The sequence below is a fragment of the Phyllobates terribilis genome, unplaced genomic scaffold, assembly GCF_046119375.1.
Source record: "Phyllobates terribilis strain yellow unplaced genomic scaffold, ASM4611937v1 Scaffold_19__1_contigs__length_20705806, whole genome shotgun sequence".
Lineage (NCBI taxonomy): Eukaryota > Metazoa > Chordata > Amphibia > Anura > Dendrobatidae > Phyllobates > Phyllobates terribilis.
In genome coordinates, this window is record NW_027362779.1 from 6,415,356 (window position 1) to 6,431,032 (window position 15,677).

Consider the following 15,677-nt stretch of genomic DNA (forward strand, 5'->3'; position numbering starts at 1 on the left):
TCGCTGGAGACCGGGGGCGGAGTGAAGGCGTCAGATCGACGCATGCGCATTGCGCTATCCGGCGTCATTTTACTGAAGACACATTTACAGTGTGTCTTCAGCAAAATGGCGCCGGACAGTGCGGTGCTCCAGCGCCGCACTCCTCCCCCGGCCTCTGGCAGAAGAGGACGCAGCAGCGCTGGAGTACAGAGAAGAAAGGTGAGTATAACTGTTTTTTTTTTGTGTATGTGTGTACAGTGTGAAAGGGATGAGGGGGCCACAAATAACAGGATTGTGGGGTGAGGGGACCATGCATATATCAGGACTGGGGGGTGAGGGGTACCATGCATATATCAGGACTGGGGGGTGAGGGGTACCACACATACCAGGATTGGGGGGTGAGGGGTACCACACATACCAGGATTGGGGGTGAGGCGTACCACACATACCAGGATTGGGGGTGAGGGGTAACACACATACCAAGATTGGGGGTGAGGGGTAACACACATACCAAAATTGGGGGTGAGGGGTACCACACATACCAGGATTGTGGGGTGAGGGGTACCACGCATACCAGGATTGGGGGGTGAGGGATAACACACATACCACGATTGGGGGTGAGGGGTACCATGCATACCAGCATTGGGCGGTGAGGGGTGCCACACATACCAGGATTGGGGGGTGAGGAGTGCCACACATACCAGGATTGGGCGGTGAGGGGTATCACGCATACCAGGATTTGGGGGGTGAGGGGTGCCACGCATACCAGGATTGCGGGGGTGAGGGGTGCCACGCATACCAGGATTGGGTGGTGAGGGGTAACACGCATACCAGGATTGGGGGGTGAGGGGACCATGCATACCGGGATTGGGGATGAGGGGTGCCACGCATACCGGGATTGGGGATGAGGGGTGCCACACATACAAGGATTGAGGATGAGGGGTGCCACGCATGCCGGGATTGGGGATGAGGGATGCCACGCATGCCAGGATTGGGGATGAGGGGTGCCACGCATGCCGGGATTGGGGATGAGGGGTGCCACGCATGCCGGGATTGGGGATGAGGGGTGCCACACATTCCGGGATTGGGGATGAGGGGTGCCACGCATACCGGGATTGGGGATGAGGGATGGAGTGCCATGCATACCGGGATGAGGGATACCATACACACCAGGATAGTGATGAGGGGTACCATACATACCAGGATAGGGATGAGGGGTACCATACATACCAGGATAGGGATGAGGGGTGCCACACATACCAGGATAGTGATGAGGGGTGCCACGTATACCAGGATTGGGGGTGAGGGGTGCCACGCATACCAGGATTGGGGGTGAGGGGTGCCACGCATACCAGGATTGGGGGTGAGGGGTACCACGCATACCAGGATTGGATGGTGGGGACAGGATGGGGGCAGCACAAATACAAGGAGGGGGGCAGCACATACCAGCATGGGAGACCATATACCAATAAAAATGCTCGCCACCCGGGCGTAGAACGGGTTCAATAGCTAGTAGTATATATATGCTGAATGCATATACCGTATTTTTCGGACTATAAGACGCACCGGACCATAAGACGTACCTAGGTTTTAGAGGAGGAAAATAGAAAAAAAATGTAAGCAAAAAATGTGGTCATTATGCCCTGTTAAGGGGGAGGGGGTCTGCTGCTTACACTGTTATAGGGGTAATGTCCCCCAATTCTGTTAATATCCCCCATCCTGGTATATTTATATATACACTGCTCAAAAAAATAAAGGGAACACTGAAATAACACATCCTAGATCTGAATGAATGAAATATTCTCATTGAATACTGTGTTCTGTACAAAGCTGAATGTGCTGACAACAAAATCACACAAAAATCATCAATGGAAATCACATTTATTAACCAATGGAGGCCTGGATTTGGAGTCACCCCCAAAATTAAAGTGGAAAAACACACTACAGGCTCATTCAACTTTGATGTAATGTCCTTAAAACAAGTCAAAATGAGTCTCAGTATTGTGTGTGGTCTCCACGTGCCTGTATGACCTCCCTACAATGCCTGGGCATGCTCCTGATGAGGTTGCGGATGGTCTCCTGTGGGATCTCCTCCCAGACCTGGACTAAAGCATCCGCCAACTCCTGGACAGTCTGTGGTGCAACGTGACGTTGGTGGATGGAGCGAGACATGATATCCCAGATGTGCTCAATCGGATTCAGGTCTGGGGTACGGGCGGGCCAGTCCATAACCTCAATGCCTTCATCTTGCAGGAACTGCTGACACACTCCAGCCACATGAGGTCTGGCATTGTCCTGCATTAGGAGGAACCCAGGGCCAACCGCACCAGCACATGGTCTCACAAGGGGTCTGAGGATCTCATCTCGGTACCTAATGGCAGTCAGGCTACCTCTGGCGAGCACGTGGAGGGCTGTGCGGCCCTCCAAAGAAATGCCACCCCACACCATTACTGACCCACTGCCAAACCGGTCATGCTGAAGGATGTTGCAGGCAGCAGATCGCTCTCCACGGCGTCTCCAGACTCTGTCACGTCTGTCACATGTGCTCAGTGTGAACCGGCTTTCATCTGTGAAGAGCACAGGGCGCCAGTGGCGACTTTGCCAATCCTGGTGTTCTGTGGCAAATGCAAAGCGTCCTGCACGGTGTTGGGCTGTGAGCACAACCCCCATCTGTGGACGTCGGGCCCTCATACCACCGTTATGGAGTGGGTTTCTAACCGTTTGTGCAGACACATCCACATTTGTGGTCAGCTGGAGGTCATTTTTCAGGGCTCTGGCAGTGCTCCTCCTGTTCCTCCTTGCACAAAGGCGGAGGTAGCGGTCCTGCTGCTGGGTTGTTGCCCTCCTACGGCCCCCTCCACGTCTCCTGGTGTACTGGCCTGTCTCCTGGTAGCGCCTCCAGCCTCTGGACACTACGCTGACAGACACAGCAAACCTTCTTTCCACAGCTCGCATTGATGTGCCATCCTGGATGAGCTGCACTACCTGAGCAACTTCTGTGGGTTGTAGAGTCCATCTCAAGCTACCACTAGTGTGAAAGCACAACCAACATTCAAAAGTGACCAAAACATCAGCCAGAAAGCATTGGTACTGAGATGTGGTCTGTGGTCCCAACCTGCAGAACCACTCCTTTATTGAGAGTGTTTTGATAATTGCCAATAATTTCCATCTATTGTCTATTCCATTTGCACAGCAGCATGTGAAATTGATCGTCAATCAGTGTTGCTTCCTAAGTGGACAGTTTGATTTCACAGAAGTTTGATTTACTTGGAGTTATATTCTGTTGTTTAAGTGTTCCCTTTATTTTTTTGAGTAGTGTATATATATATATATATATATATATATATACATACACTGTGGCTCTGGGTGTTGGGGGGAACGGCAGTGGCGGAGGAGAGGGGCACAGAAGGCAGCAGCCACCTGCTGCAGCCTTTACCTGAACGGGATTCGGGCATATGATCTGACGTGGCCATAGACTATAATGGTCCAGACAGAGTGAATGTGCCCTCTGTCGTGCATCAGGTGTGTACGCCTACTGGAGGCGCAGTCTACTAAGCCTATGACCTCGTCAGTGCACACTACCGAATCCAGTTTTGTGGGGGAGTTCGGACCAAAGCCCCGACTGGTCCATGTGAAACTCCGTAAGGAAGAATGATGAGATACATACCTGCATAGACAGAGTATGAGAGTGATGAATGGATGGATAGATGGGGGCATTTTTGTCAGGTTTACACAGTGGCTGTTGGGCAGGAAAGAAATCACTTTGTGCAAACGTTGTCCTTATAGCCATGATTCCTTTTTCAGACCCCACCGCTCCACAATTTTACCACGGCCACTGATTTTACCTCGGCTCCCAGGAGGCTTCAGCCGCGCTCAACAGATTCGTCAACTTTCACAGAAGTCCAGTAGGTTCTGCCCTATTTCTGGAAACCTCCATATGGCAAATATGGATGAGACAGACGGATGATTAGATGGATGTCTGAGAAGAGGGCGCCCTGATAATGAGCATATATTACAAAGTCAGTACAAAAACAACAGGGGTCCCGGACCCTGGCCGTGCAGACTGATAACTGGTGTACTGCACTTACAGGGGGACATTAAGTCATAGGGGCCACACCAGGCAGGGACCCGATATTACAGGGTGGCAGGAGGGCGACTATTGCAAACAACATAATTAGAGCTATGGGCCCTTATGTGCAGAGTATTCAGGGGCCCCATTATGCAATGCAGGCGGGATACAGAGTCCCAGCAGAGCTCAACAATGACGGATACAATGTTTTATAATGGAATTGACCTAATAACAAGGCACCAGTGTAATGGTATCAGGGGCCTCGGCAGCCGCCTGTACTCAGCTCCTATATATCAGGTGTAAGGGCCACATAGTAATGGTATCAGGGGCCCCAGCAGCCGCCTGTACTCAGCTCCTATATATCAGGTGTAAGGGCCACATAGTAATGGTATCAGGGGCCCCAGCAGCCGCCTGTACTCAGCCCTTATATATCAGGTGTAAGGGCCACACAGTAATGGTATCAGGGGCCCCAGCAGCCGCCTGTACTCAGCCCTTATATATCAGGTGTAAGGGCCACATAGCAATGGTATCAGGGGCCCCAGCAGCCGCCTGTACTCAGCCCTTATATATCAGGTGTAAGGGCCACATAGCAATGGTATCAGGGGCCCCAGCAGCCGCCTGTACTCAGCCCTTATATATCAGGTGTAAGGGCCACATAGCAATGGTATCAGGTGCCCCAGCAGCCGCCTGTACTCAGCCCTTATATATCAGGTGTAAGCGCCACATAGTACTGGTATCAGGGCCCCCAGCAGCCGCCTGTGCTCAGCCCTTTTATATCAGGTGTAAGGGCCACATAGTAATGGTGTCAGGGGCCCCAGCAGCCGCCTGTACTCAGCCCTTATATATCAGGGGTAAGGGCCACATAGTAATGGTATCAGGGGCCCCAGCAGCCACCTGTACTCAGCTCCTATATATCAGGTGTAAGGGCCACATAGTAATGGTATTGTAGCACCCTGAGGATTCGGCTGCTACAGGGGTATTGCACCTCAGCCAGAGGTGTGATATTCCACTCCCGGGTAAGGATGGAGTGTGGAACTGAGCTCGGTTAGCTGCATGCACTACACACATCCCATTTCCGAGGAACAGACCGACGGTACTCCCACCAGTTTATGTGCAGGTACGACAGTGTCCGTTCCTGGCTGGAGTGGGGGTGGAACATCCCAGTAGTGTAGGGGCAGATAGGGGGAGCAGTCTGGGTAGAGCTAGGAGCTCATTGGGTGCTGGTCACCTGAGCTCACACATAGAGGGAGTATATAAGGTGGGCACCATCTTAGATCAGGGTCTTTGCAGAGGAGTCTTTTGCAGAAGGCTGGTCAGTCTGTCAGTCTTTTGCAGAGCAGTGGAGGAAAGCAGAGGAGCAGAGCAGCCCCAAGGCCAAGAGTGAGAGAGGAGAAAGAAAGACCCAGAGGGGGAGAAAGAAGGAACTCTGAGAGCCCAAACTAAATCAAAGGGTGAAGAGTTGGCAACAGGGTACCGGATCCCAAGCTGGCAGAGGCTACAGCACACCTTAGCCAGGAACCGGAGGCCGTGGGCAGAATCTGCCACGGCCACCCACTATATCCACCCGGAAGGCAGACCACGCATAGGGTCAGGGAACCCAGAGACAAGGGTTTACCACCAAGAGGCCCGAGGGAGCCGGACATAGGTGGATCCCTGGTGGGGAAGGCCAGAGACGAGGACAGGACAGAAAGGGAGCTCAGAACCACGCTCCAGAACTACTTGGAGGTTGGCCGAGTCCAGGACCTGGTGGACGCAGCACGGCTCGGGTGGTCACTCAAGGCCGGAGTGACCGGTTCAAGAACAGCAGTAAGTAAACAAACCCTGAACTGCACAGCCCGACTCTGACTCTCATTTCCATCCTCACTGCACCTCCACAACCACCATCCTCTGCACCTGACCCCCTGAGGCTATACCCCTCCCGTTGGGGGTTATTCTACCTGGGCTGCACAAACACCATCAGCCTCAGCGGACCCTGCTGCAGCGGCGGCCGTAGTGACCGCAATTCAACGGGTGGCGTAGTCGACATAAAGAACTTTAGTAACATCATAAGGACTGCCACACACTGAGCTTGACACCCTGGGCACGGACCGGGTCACAGCCACTCGGAGACTACAACCCCCATCTGATCCGGCTCCGGGTATCCCCAACAACACTGGCCCAGGGGGCGCGTCAACTTTGGCGTAGTCGGCAGGATAACGTGCCCGCAACAACCGGGTACTGCGTGCCTGAAGAAAAGTACATCGTTACCTTAAAAAGAAGTCTCCCGCCGGTTCCGGAGGGTCCCCGCCATCGGGCCCCATCACAGGTCGTTTCCCGCCGGTTGTCCGCCATTTGCAGCTTTTTCCCGCCATCCATGGAGTTTCCCGCCACTGGGAGACGATTCCCGCCATTTCCGAAGATTTCCCGCCTTGGAAGAGCGGACGCCATTATGGGCGTGCCAGAGGGTGGCAAAAGGCCACCTCCCATCGTGGGCCAGGTTGAAGAATGGCGCCAAAAGCGGAAACCGCGCCCACCAACAGAGACTGTGATGCTGGAAGTGTCCATCAGCGTAAGAGAACTGCCCCTGGAACTGACAATCACCAAGTTGCCCCGGGACCACCCTCGATGTGGGCGGAGACAGAAGAAGAGAGCAAAGATGGGTGTCGCCTGGAGAAGTCTGGAGAGAGCGCACCCGGAGACAAGACGTCTGGAAGAGAGTCCAGAGAGAGCCTACCCGGAGATGGAGGGAGAGCCAGGCAGCACCGACCCAGTGGTCAGGAGCCTGATGCGGGCCGCCACTCCAGGCAGCACCGACCCAGTGGTCAGGAGCCTGTTGCAGGTCGCCACTCCAGAAGGCCTGCTGGAGATCCTAACACAGCTCCCCCGAGACCGGGAGTGTGCACAGACTGCGCTGGAGGGCCTCGCACAGAGGTTGGCCCGGGTGCAACGAGAGACGTTGGCGGAGTGGAGCCGAGAGATGGCCCAGCAGACCGAGACTCGTCAGCGGAGCACGCCACCCGAGACGAGGAGACAGACCGCCTCTGAGGATGGCGCAGGAGGACTGAAGGCCGGAGACGGCGCCGAGAAGGGAGCCGAACGAATGGAGGCAGGTAAAGGGGACGTCACTACCCCGAGCTGGGAAACAGCGTGCCTGCCCCAGCTCCCCGTCGCAGAGCCCGAAATTCCCCCTGCCGTGCCCGTCGCTGCATCGTCACCGCCGCCGACTAGGCCTCAAACGGAAGCCGCGACCCCTGTGACGTCACACGCCTCGACCTCGAGCGTGGCCAAGCAGGAAATACCACCGGCCTGGTCGCAAGGCCTAGTACCCCCGGGCGCCGCAATACCAACAGCGCCCCCTACCTCCGCGGAGCCCCCGGCCTGGTCGCAGGGCCGAGTAACCACGGGCGCCGCCGTTCTTACGGTGCCCTTTGCCTTTAAGGTGCCCCAAGCCTGGTCGCAAGGCCTGGTCGACCCGGGCGCAGCTACCATCAACGCGCCCTCAACCTCTAGAGTGCCGCACCTGGGTGAGGACCTGTTCGCCCAGCATACGTGCCCGGATGGGCAGCCCTTCGTATGGCCCCAGGAATACATCCAGCTGGAGCTGCAAAAAGCAAGGGCCATGTGCGAACCCCTGATCCCGGCTCCAAAGCCCATAAAGAGGATCACGCCCCCGCTAGAAGAGACCCAGTTTGAGTGGGATCCCACCGGAGAAGACCTCATGGCGTTCACTCAGGAGACTCGGGCAGCCGCAGCGGAGCGTGCAGAGTGCTGCCGCCAGCAGCTCGAGGTCTTTGAGAGGGAGCGGAGAGAGAGGCGGGTCCGGGAACAACAAGCCCAAATAAGGAGCGCGGAGCAGAAGAGCCGGACCAGGAGAAACCCCCGTGCAGCGCATGGTCCCCGTACCATCGGGACTGTGATAAAGTTCAATCTGCAGCATGGGTGGGGTTTCATCAGGGATCACCGCACCCCAGGCGACGTCTTCGTGACCAGGAGAGACGTTGAGTCCCACCTACCGGAGGGACACAGAGGTCGTGACCTGTATTTAGGGGACGAGGTCACCTTCACCCGGCACAAGTGTGCCAAAGGACCCTACGCCCTCCATGTGCATCGCCTGACGGAGGAGGAGCTGCGGTGTGAGGAGGAGCAAGAGGACCCGGACGGGTCTGAAACTGAAACTGTCCACAAAGAAAGAGCAGGAGGACGCCGTCGTTGAGTACGGTAGTGAAGAGACTGTATAAAGTTGCCCGTCGGGGTACAAGAACTGTTCTAGTTAAAATATAGTCCCCGTTGGGACCAGCAAATTGAACTGTTAACCCCGTGTGTCCCTATTCCCACTGACCGAGGACTGAGAGCGGTCAATCCTCCCTAATACCTGGCCGAGGACTGAGAGCGGCCATATTTCCCTTGTATATAGTTGCGCTTCCTAAAGCGCCCCCTACTGGTTTTATAGGAAACTGTTGTTTTTACTACAAGAGACTGTCGCACTTTACCCGGTCACAAGTTGCACCGTGACCAGAGGAACCAGAAACAAGAATGTTTATATGAAAAGTTTATGCTGCTGATAATGTTTATATGTTTTATATGTTTATGTTATGAAAAAAAAAATGTATGTTTGTGGATGTTTGTATCTTACAGCCCGAGGACGTGCTGTGATTTACCAGGGGGGAATGTAGCACCCTGAGGATTCGGCTGCTACAGGGGTATTGCACCTCAGCCAGAGGTGTGATATTCCACTCCCGGGTAAGGATGGAGTGTGGAACTGAGCTCGGTTAGCTGCATGCACTACACACATCCCATTTCCGAGGAACAGACCGACGGTACTCCCACCAGTTTATGTGCAGGTACGACAGTGTCTGTTCCTGGCTGGAGTGGGAGGGGGGTGGAACATCCCAGTAGTGTAGGGGCAGATAGGGGGAGCAGTCTGGGTAGAGCTAGGAGCTCATTGGGTGCTGGTCACCTGAGCTCACACATAGAGGGAGTATATAAGGTGGGCACCATCTTAGATCAGGGTCTTTGCAGAGGAGTCTTTTGCAGAAGGCTGGTCAGTCTGTCAGTCTTTTGCAGAGCAGTGGAGGAAAGCAGAGGAGCAGAGCAGCCCCAAGGCCAAGAGTGAGAGAGGAGAAAGAAAGACCCAGAGGGGGAGAAAGAAGGAACTCTGAGAGCCCAAACTAAATCAAAGGGTGAAGAGTTGGCAACAGGGTACCGGATCCCAAGCTGGCAGAGGCTACAGCACACCTTAGCCAGGAACCGGAGGCCGTGGGCAGAATCTGCCACGGCCACCCACTATATCCACCCGGAAGGCAGACCACGCATAGGGTCAGGGAACCCAGAGACAAGGGTTTACCACCAAGAGGCCCGAGGGAGCCGGACATAGGTGGATCCCTGGTGGGGAAGGCCAGAGACGAGGACAGGACAGAAAGGGAGCTCAGAACCACGCTCCAGAACTACTTGGGGGTTGGCCGAGTCCAGGACCTGGTGGACGCAGCACGGCTCGGGTGGTCACTCAAGGCCGGAGTGACCGGTTCAAGAACAGCAGTAAGTAAACAAACCCTGAACTGCACAGCCCGACTCTGACTCTCATTTCCATCCTCACTGCACCTCCACAACCACCATCCTCTGCACCTGACCCCCTGAGGCTATACCCCTCCCGTTGGGGGTTATTCTACCTGGGCTGCACAAACACCATCAGCCTCAGCGGACCCTGCTGCAGCGGCGGCCGTAGTGACCGCAATTCAACGGGTGGCGTAGTCGACATAAAGAACTTTAGTAACATCATAAGGACTGCCACACACTGAGCTTGACACCCTGGGCACGGACCGGGTCACAGCCACTCGGAGACTACAACCCCCATCTGATCCGGCTCCGGGTATCCCCAACAACACTGGCCCAGGGGGCGCGTCAGTATCAAGGGCCCAGCAGCCGCCTGTACTCAGCCCTTATATATCAGGTGTAAGTGTGGCACCCCAGGGGTCTGATTTCCACAGTAATAGCAATATTATGTCTGAGAGCAGGTGGGAGGTCTCTTGGTCAGGAATCCTGTGCATGCCACACCTCCTGCCCAGTCCTGGGAGGGGAAGAACTTCCCCTATATAAAACTGGGGCTGAGGCAGGGTTAGTTAGTTAAGAAGAGGAGCAGCTATAGGAAAGAAAGATCAGGAGCTCAGTGGGAGCAGTGCTACAAGGAATCAGGGGCTGGCAGCTGAAGAGCTCGCCATGATTGAAGAGTTACCACCGGACCCGGAGTCCGAGGCTGTGGGGACTAATCCTTACCCAGCAGCAGAAACCGACCGGCAGGGGATTTCAGGTCCTCTGGCCAAGAAACCCGAAGGCACGGTCACACGCGTGGGACCAGCACCGCCGTCGTGGAGCGGAAGCCACTAGAAGGCCCCGAGTCACCGGCCATACGGGTGAGCACCACACGGTACACTCAGGGATGTGGGCTACTTTTACCCGCCTCTAGCAAGGTAGCCAGAAGAGTACAATTAGTTGGGGAGGCCTACAACTCCGCCTGGCCAGGGGAAATCCCATCTGCTCAAAGACTGACCAGGCCCCGATCGCTAGCCAGTACTCCGGGAGGGTCTATCTTTATCACCAGTAAAGACCCTGAACTACACCGCATCGTCTCTGAGTGGTTCCTGCTACCCCCATCATCCACGTCGGCTGCCCTGAGGCCATACCCCTCCCGTTGGGGGTTATACCATCTACGCTGCACAATCGTACCACCGGCCTCAGCGGTCTGCCCTGCAGCGGCGGCCTCATAGCCGCATTCAACGGGTGGCGTAGTCGAACACCGTACCATCTACTGCTAAACTCTGCCACACAGTTTGACTCCCTGGGCACGGACCGGGTCACCGCCACGAGACTACTACCCCCAACAGGCCCGGCTCCGGGTAGTCCCCGCGTGCGCAACGCTACACCAAGTAGGCCCAGGGGCGCGTCATAAGGGCCACATAGTAATGGAATCAGGGGCCCCAGCAGCCGCCTGTACTCAGCCCCTATATATCAGGGGTAAGGGCCACATAGTAATGGTATCAGGGGCCCCAGCAGCCGTCTGTACTCAGCTCCTATATATCAGGGGTAAGGGCCACATAGTAATGGTATCAAGGGCCCAGCAGCCGCCTGTACTCAGCTCCTATATATCAGCTGTAAGGGCCACATAGTAATGGTATCAGGGGCCCCAGCAGCCGCCTGTACTCAGCTCCTATATATCAGGTGTAAGGGCCACATAGTAATGGTATCAGGGGCCCCGGCAGCTGCCTGTACTCAGCTCCTATACAGTGGTGGCCAAAAGTATTGGCACCCCTGCAATTCTGTCAGATAATACTCAGTTTCTTCCTGAAAATGATTGCAATCACAAATTCTTTGGTCTTATTATCTTCATTTAATTTGTCTTCAATGAAAAACCACAAAAAGAATTGTCCTAAAGCCAAATTGGATACAATTGGCAATAACTAAATCACACTTGCAGCCAGTTAACATGGATTATGTTATGATCTGCAACATAAACTAAGGAAAGAAAGGGAAAAGCTGTCCCTACAGTAAGACTAAGCTGAATCCCTACGATGTAGCGGGCAGCCTGTTCCTTGTGAACAGACCCGCCTTCGTCCTCGGCTAGTCTGAACAGAGACCTATAGAATAAAGGGAGGGGTCCCTAAAAGAACTAAGGACTGGGACAAAAAATGGACACCTCCTAACAGAAGTTGTTGCAGAGCAAAAATACAAACTGAACAAAAAGTACTAGAGGTCCAGAGGACCAAGCAAACTAGACAGAGATAGGCACCGAAGCACCTGGCTAGAGAGACAGGCAAAAAACACTGAAGTCCAGCAAAGCCAGAAGGGCGGAGCTGGAATATATAGGCAGCTAGTCACGTGACCGCAAAACACAAGATAGCAAAAACTAACAGGAGGGTTCTAACAGAGTAAAGTTGACTCAGCCTCTGTCCTGTGTCCTTGTGTGTACCACATTGAGCATGGAGAAAAGAAAGAAGACAAAAGAGCTGTCTGAGGACTTGAGAAACCAAATTGTGAGGAAGCATGAGCAATCTCAAGGCTACAAGTCCATCCCCAAAGACCTGAATGTTCCTGTGTCTTCCGTGCGCAGTGTCATCAAGAAGTTTAAAGCCCATGGCACTGTGGCTAACCTATCTAGATGTGGACGGAAAAGAAAAATTGACAAGAGATTTCAACGCAAGATTGTGCGGATGGTGGATAAAGAACCTCGACTAACATCCAAAGAAGTTCAAGCTGCCCTGCAGTCCGAGGGTACAACAGTGTCAACCCGTACTATCCGTCGGCGTCTGAATGAAAAGGGACTGTATGGTAGGATACCCAGGAAGACCCCACTTCTTACCCCGAGACATAAAAAAGCCAGGCTGGAGTTTGCCAAAACTTACCTGAGAAAGCCTAAAACGTTTTGGAAGAATGTTCTCTGGTCAGATGAGACAAAAGTAGAGGTTTTTGGGAAAAAGCATCAACATAGAGTGTACAGGAAAAAAAAGAGGCATTCAAAGAAAAGAACATGGTCCCTACAGTCAAACATGGCGGAAGTTCCCTGATGTTTTGGGGTTGCTTTGCTGCCTCTGGCACTGGACTGCTTGACCGTATGCATGGCATTATGAAGTCTGAAGACTACCAACAAAGTTTGCAGCATAATGTAGGGCCCAGTGTGAGAAAGCTGGGTCTCCCTCATAGGTCATGGGTCTTCCAGCAGGACAATGACCCAAAACACACTTCCAAAAGCACTATAAAATGGTTTGAGAGAAAGCACTGGAGACTTCTAAGGTGGCCAGCAATGAGTCCAGACCTGAATCCCATGGAACATCTGTGCAGAGATCTCAAAATTGCAGTTTGGAGAAGGCACCCTTCAAATATCAGGGACCTGGAGCAGTTTGCCAAAGAAGAATGGTCTACAATTCCAGCAGAGCATTGTAAGAAACTCATTGATGGTTACCGGAAGCGGTTGTTCGCAGTTATTTTGGCTAAAGGTTGTGCAGCCAAGTATTAGGCTGAAGGTGCCAATACTTTTGTCTGGCCCATTTTTGGAGTTTTGTGTGAAATGATCATTGATTTGATTTTTGTTTCATTCTCTTTTGTGTTTTTTCTTTGCAAGAAAATTAAATGAAGATAATAATACCAAAGAATTTGTGATTGCAATCATTTTCAGGAAGAAACTGAGTATTATCTGACAGAATTGCAGGGGTGCCAATACTTTTGGCCACCACTGTATATCAGGTGTAAGGGCCACATAGTAATGGTATCAGGGGCCCCAGCAGCCACCTGTACTCAGCTACTATATATGGCCACGGCCGAAAGTGTTGGCAATCTTAAAATTGTTCCAGAAAATGAAGTATTTCTCCCAGAAAATTATTGCAATTACACATGTTTTGTTATACACATGTTTAATATTCTTTGTGTGTATTGGAACAAAAGAAAAAAACAAACAAAAGGAAAAAAGGCAAATTGGACATCATTTCATACAAAACCCCAAAAATGGGCCGGACAAAATTGATAGCACCTTTCCAAAATTGTGGGTGAACAACTTTGTTTCAAGCATGTGATGCTCATTCAAACTAACCTGTGGCAAGTAACAGGTGTGGGCAATATGAAAATCACACCTGAAACCAGATAAAAAGTGGAGAAGTTGACTCAATCTTTGCATTGTGTCTGTGTGTGCCACACTAAGCATGGAGAACAGAAAGAGAAGAGAACTGTCTGAGTACTTGAGAACCAAAATTGTTGAAAAATATTACCAACGGATTTTGGGTCGCAATGTAGTGCCCAGTGTCAGAAAGCTGGGTTTGCGTCCTAGGTCATGGTTCTTCCAGGAGAATGACCCCAAACATACTTCAAGAAGCCCGCAGAAATGGATGGAAACATAGCGCTGGAGAGGTATGAAGTAGCAGCAACTATGAGAGACATGGAGCAGTTTACAAAAGAAGAGTGGTCAAAATTCCAGCTGAGAGGTGTAAGAAGCTTGTTGATGGTTATAGGAAGCGATTGATTGCAGTTATTTTATTCCAAAGGGTGAGCAACCAAATATTAAAGTTGAGGGTGCCAACAATTTTGTTCAGACCATTTTTGGGGCTGTGTGTGAAATTATGTCCAATTTGCCTTTTTTTCTGCTTTTTTGTGTTGTTGCAATACACACAAAGAAAATAAAGTGTGTATAGCAAAACATGTGTAACAGCAATAATTGGGAGAAATACTTCATTTTCTGAAACAATTTCAAGGGAGTGAACACTTTCGGCCATAACTGTATGTGTAATATATACATATATACATACACACACACACATACAGTTGAAACCAGAAGTTTCCATACACTATATAAAAAGACACATCTGCATGTTTTTCTCAATATCTGACATGAAATCAGAATAAACCTTTCCCGTTTTAGGTCAATTAGGATTACCATAATTTTTAAAATTTGCCAAATGCCAGAATAATGAGAGAGAGAGAATGTTTAAGTCATTTTTATTACTTACTGCAAAGTCAAAAGTTTACACACACTAAGATTACTATGCCTTTAAACAATTCTGGACTGCCCATATGATGATGTAATGTGTTTGGAAGCTTCTAATAGTTTTTTTTTCTGTAGTATCATGGGAAAGTCTAAAGAAATTAGCGAAGATATCAGGAAGAGAATTGTGGACTTGCACAAGTCTGGCTCATCCTTAGATACAATTTCAAGATACCTGACGGTGCCTCGTTCATCTGTACAAACAATTATACGCAAGTATAAACAAGATGGGAATGTACTGCCATCTTATCGCTCAGGAAGGAGACGGGTTCTGTGTCCCAGAGATGAACGTGCTTTGGTCCGACACGTGCATATCAACCCAAGGACAAAAGCAAGAGACCTTGTGAAGATGATGGCGGAAGATGGTAAGATTGTGTCAATAACCACAGTGAAACGAGTACTGTATCAACATGGGCTGAAAGGCCACTCTGCCAGGAAGAAGCCATTACTCCAAAAGAAACATAAAAAAGCCAAATTAATGTTTGCAAATGCACACAGGAACAAAGACCTTAATTTTTGGAGACATGTCTGTGGTCTGATGAAACTAAAATTGAACTTTTTTGGCATAATGACCATCGCTACGTTTGGAGGAAAAAGGGAGAAGCTTGGAAGCCTAAGAACACCATCCCAACTGTGAAACATGGGGGTGGCAGCATCATGATCTGGGGTTGATTTGCTGTAGGAGGGACTGGTTCACTTCACAAAATAGATGACACCATGAGAAAAGAAGATTATGTGGCAATACTGAAGCAACATCTCAAGACATCAGCCAGGAAGTTAAAGCTTGGGCGGAAATGGGTATTCCAAATGGACAATGACCCGAAGCATATTGACAAAATGGGAACAAAGTGGCTTAAGAATAACAAAGTCAATGTTTCTGCGTGGCTATCACAAAGCTCTGATTGCAATCCTATTGAAAATTTATGGGCACTACAAACCTGGATCTGTTACCCCAGTTTTGCCAGGAGGAATGGGTCCAAATTCCGACCAACTATTGTGAGAAGTTTGTGGAAGGATATCCCAAAAGTTTGACCCAAGTCATTCAGTTTAAGGGTGATGGTACCAAATACTAATGAAATGTATGTAAACTTTTGACTTTATATATATCAAAAATTGATTCTGCTATAACCA